This window comes from Amphimedon queenslandica, unplaced genomic scaffold, assembly GCF_000090795.2.
Source record: "Amphimedon queenslandica unplaced genomic scaffold, v1.1 AMPQUscaffold_12485, whole genome shotgun sequence".
NCBI lineage: Eukaryota > Metazoa > Porifera > Demospongiae > Haplosclerida > Niphatidae > Amphimedon > Amphimedon queenslandica.
Window position 1 is genome coordinate 17,330 of NW_003547278.1, and position 4,923 is coordinate 22,252.

The 4,923-nt window shown below is 34.0% G+C and overlaps 2 long non-coding RNA genes across 3 annotated transcripts; both read right to left on the reverse strand.

The window, feature by feature from the left end:
- Positions 1-93: 93 nt before the first annotated feature.
- Positions 94-4,696, reverse strand: LOC109587677 (uncharacterized). 2 transcript variants are annotated; one of them, XR_002187743.1, is made up of 8 exons: positions 4,519-4,696; positions 3,305-3,352; positions 3,165-3,244; positions 2,664-2,738; positions 2,409-2,542; positions 948-1,102; positions 486-598; positions 94-228 (listed from the first exon to the last, which is right to left on the reverse strand). It is a non-coding gene; the product is annotated as an uncharacterized LOC109587677 (long non-coding RNA). The 2 variants fall into 2 exon arrangements; XR_002187744.1 differs by lacking the exon at positions 3,305-3,352 and having other exon boundaries at positions 4,519-4,695.
- Positions 3,535-4,399, reverse strand: LOC109587678 (uncharacterized). The gene is made up of 2 exons (XR_002187745.1): positions 4,019-4,399; positions 3,535-3,976 (listed from the first exon to the last, which is right to left on the reverse strand). It is a non-coding gene; the product is annotated as an uncharacterized LOC109587678 (long non-coding RNA).
- Positions 4,697-4,923: the final 227 nt, after the last annotated feature.

Sequence of the window (4,923 nt, forward strand, 5' to 3'; positions counted from 1 at the left end):
TGATAATGTACTTGATCCCTTCCTGACCAGCTCTACACAACCTAATATCAAGAGTGGATAATAATTATCCACTCTTGCTAATATGCATGCATGTTTCCATTTGTTTGCATAGGCTAGCTTTATTAACAAAAGGCCATTCAAAAAAATTAATAATAATAATAAAGACAACCGTCCACTACTAAAGTCCTCAGTTCATCAAAGCCTAGTCTCCTCCCATTCAAGACACATCTACAATAATAAACAAAGTTATTAAAAAGAGGGAAAATCCTATTTTGATCAGAATGAGCTCAAACGTTATACAGAACTTAAGAACATGCAGCCATACATGTACATGCATGTATTGGGGGAAATTGTATATAAAGAGACTTCTCTTGTTTTCATTTTTGGACAAAAATTGGCCCCAAAGTCACCCCAAATTTTTTGATACATTTTGATGCCGTTATGCTATGTAGAAAGTTTGAGCTGATTCCATCAAATATCTTTACCTTGCAACTGGTTGAATATTGAGTGCTCGAGTTTACCAACTGACTCAGGACAGACCCATCCCAATAGCTCAATAGTCATAGACTAGACACCCAGTAAGACACACACTGCTGAACTAAGAGGAGGAGGACAGGAAGACTACATGTACATACAGTACATGATGAATGCAAAAAATTAATATACATGTACATGTACATCTACATGCACATTCTAAGTTAAACTGAGATAAAAAGGCAATAACAAAACAATAAGATAATCCCATTATTTTGACTCTTGAAAATAACAAAAATTATTACTAATGAGATTTAATACACAATAATTACATGTACATACTGTACATGTACAACACAGTCTCTCTCAAATGGGAGAGTTCCTTATCTATAGATGCTTGCTATACATACTGTACTGTACACTGTACATATAAATCAAAAAGTACATGTACATGGATATTGTTCTCTACTCACTGAATTTGATGTCCCCATTCTGTCCCTCTTTTTCATTTCCATTGACCTATTGAGTCCAATCTGTACTGGGATTGGTGCTAAAATCAAGTAGTGAATCTTAGGGGGAGGGACACTGGTCTGTGGCCACACCTTCAATATCTTCTGAATACCTCTACCTACAATGTGTATATTTCCCTATGCCACCAATAAATCTAATTTTGATTGGAATGAGCTCAAACTTTCTACACAACATAACTACATGTATATGCATCAGGAAATGCATTTACTTCTGATAACCCTTGTAAAAATTCCCAGCAAGATCTTGTTAATTTTTTTACAAGATCATGACAAAAATCTTGACAATAATTCGCAAGATCTTTCCTGAATTTGGAACAAGGATCATGTAAGATAGTGGAAGATCTTGCTATCAAGATTCCTTCAAGTTCTTGCATGGTATTTTAGCATACAATGCTCTTTAAATATTAATGCAACAGTGAGATCTAAGCAAGATCTTACTTTGCATGAATGCATACTATAATGTTGTGAAATGTTAATGTGAGTGTGATTGATTTTTTTGATTGAAAGTGATTAAAATTTCAGTTTCTTTATATGCTGCCATTACTGTTAAGGCTATCGTGGGTTGTCAACTACTTAATGTGACGTCACATGATTTTTTAGATCTTTCAAGATCTTACAAGACTCAAAATACTGCGATGTGGGATCTTACAATATCATAAAATCATGGAAGATTTTTCAAGATCATAAACTTATGAGATTTTGTAAGACCGTATGATATTTTAAGCTAACAAGATAATGTTAGTTCTTACAAAGTTCACAATGTAGGATTTTTCAAGATTTTCATTAGAAAAATACTGCAATGTGGGATCTTACAGTATCATAAGATCATGGCAGATTTTTCAAGATCATAAACTTTAAGGATTTTGTAAGACCTTATGAGATCTTAAGCTAACAAGATCATGTTAGTTCTTACAAAGTTTACAATGTGGGATATTTCAAGATTTTAATTAGGCATGATCTTACATTTTCTAACATATTCCTTTACTCATAAGATCTTTGAAATTCTTACAAAAATTATAGTCATGTTAGATCTCAGGAGATCTGACAGCTTGTTAAAATCTTATGAAATCTTAAAGTAAGAATTTGTAAGAATTTCTGTGACAAGATTTTACAAGATTACTACCTTATGTTTTCTTGTATTGTCATGTGAAATCATGAAACATCTTATAAGATCTTGCTGGGATTTTTACAAGGGAAATGAAGTGCTTTTCTGAATCCAATAATTAAATTACATTTAAGGTCACAAGTGCATGTATAGAAAACAGACAAATGCACATCTGTACATTTGTACATGTACAATGTACTATAGATGCACATGTACATGTGTATACATTTATTCAATAAAATACCAAACAAAACTTAGTAAAAAAAAACAATTAGATCATTTGTATTATTTTCACTTACAACTCTTGTTGGTCAAAGTTGTTATCTTTTTGAGTACGTCAAGTTCAACCTGCTGACACCCACAGAGCAAAAGCCTCAAATCCTCAGGAGCCAAACCTTCCAATAGTAGTAGGGAGGACATCATATAAACCAGACTTCATTGAATAAAAGGGGAAAGAAAGAGAGAGAGAGAGAGAACAAAAAAACAGGAAGAAGGAAGAGGAGAAAGAATGACCCAGTAAACATGGCTATTACCCTCAATAAGCCTATCCTAACCTGGAGTGGTTCTTCAATTATCTTTATCATCCTACGTAACTTACTCAAATACTCCGACCATTAGCTCCAGAAACACTACATGTAAATTAAAAACCAATAATGTATACATGTATACATGTACATGCAGGGCCGTCGGAAGCAAATTAGAAGTGATGAGGCCATGGGTGGGAAGAAGGAGTGCTGAGGGTGCGCGAAGCGCGCCACAATTTTGGCCACACCCCCTTTTTAGCAGTAAAAGCACCGTTTTCCTTCATTTTTGTGAATTATGGGTTTGGTCAAGATAATTTCAAGCATACTGGCACTTCTGACGACTTCTGACCGCTCCTTAAAGCACTGGAAACTGCTGAAATCATGATCAGGGGGCTAAATAAACAAGGCTGACCACACCCATACATTAATTTTTAAAATTGCTTAAATAAAAATAAAAATTGGTGCTATAAATGTGGTGAGGCTAAAACGTCACCAGCCTCAGCAGTTCTGACGGCCTTCACATGTACTCACAGGCTGAGAGTGTGGTGTCCTTATAATGTTCAAAATTACTCTTCCTCCTTTCCCTCTCTATAGCAGATGGCAATACCAACCTAATATTGAACAATAATACACAATTATTATTATTATTATTATTATTATTTTTATTTTACCTCTCAAGGCTGTCAACCTCAAAATCACCCACTAACATTTCTTGATACCTAAGAATGATGAAATTAAATTCTGCAGAACATGCACAGAATAGAATACCCAAAAGAGGTTTTTTAAATAAAAATTAGATTGCTTGTAGTACAATGTCCACATAAATTGATGTACTATAGTAGGGCCACACTGACTTTGTTCAGCTAATTATAAATGCATGAGTAGCTGTGATATGAAAGTAGCTGTTAATTGTCACATAAGTGTTTGTTTATAATAGCTTACCCACAATGAATATAATTATGAGACAAATTTTATTATAAACTTTTATTATTTTAAAATTACAGTAAATAAAAGTAATAATCATTAGTCAGGTGTATTCATAATTGTCGTTAGCAACCACAGCATCATTTGGAGAGGCAGAGATTGAAGTGACACCTTTGCTAGAGGTTTTATTACTATCGGACTCATCACTGGACTCACTACTAATATTAGCAAGAAATTCAGATGTACAAAATGGTTCCTTTAAACAATGTCAGTCATCTCACATTTCATCTCTGAAAGTTGATTAAGTCAGCCCATCGGTCCTGTGATCCATTGTTGTTTTTCCTCATGTTTACGTGTAATAATGCAGTTCCACAGTATAAAACTATTGTTCTTTTCATGGTACATATACAAATCCTAGGCTTAAACAAAGTAAACTAAAAGATATGGCTTATTATAGCTACCTGATATTTTATATCGTTCTTCTCTTAATTTTCACAAGTGTATATGGCTAAAAATAGTTAAGAAGGTTAGCCTCACTCATCTTTTCATGTCCTTTTAGTTATATCTCGTCTCATGCCTTCCTTCCTGCTAAAACATCTCATTCTTGATGGACCATGTGGTGCACAGGTGGTCGCCATTTTTGTTATATACGCCCACGCTATTACCACACGTGGGCGGCAGTAATGGCGTCGAGTGCTTTCTAAGTGCCTAAGTGCTTTGATTTCTCTTCTCCTTTTCTACACCTGCGTTCTAGTTGTATCATATATTAAAATACCCGCTTTCTCATGAAAAGTATCATGGAAAAAAGCCACTATCTGTACTATATTAAATAAGAAAGTTATTTCAATTTAAAGTTGACAAAGTCAGTGTGGCTCTACTATAGTACTTGGATGTACATGTACATGTACATACATTAATACAGTTTATGTGTGTGTGTTTGAATGGTGCATTTGTGGCTAACTGTGTTTTGAATCTAATCCTGTCAGCCTCAGGTAGCTCTGGGAACAAGGACACTGAAGAGAGTTTTGATTCAACAATGTCTTCATCTAATTCTACAATAATAGCATCATCAATCTATTGGAGGGAGGGCATCAGACATTGTAATAAAATTGAGGGTAATTTGGGGGGACACTTTTCAGAAAAATCACAGCAATAGTCCATAATTTTCTTCACAATTTGACTGTTTTCAAAAATGCTCATAATCAAAAAGTTTAACAGCTCAAACTTTCTACATAGCAAAAGGACATCAATATGTATCAATAAATGTAATAAAAATTTGGGGTGATTTTGTAGTCATTTTTAGAAAAAACATGAATTATAGTCTTCATGCTTAAATTTCAAAAATTAGCTATTTCAAGTGATAAAG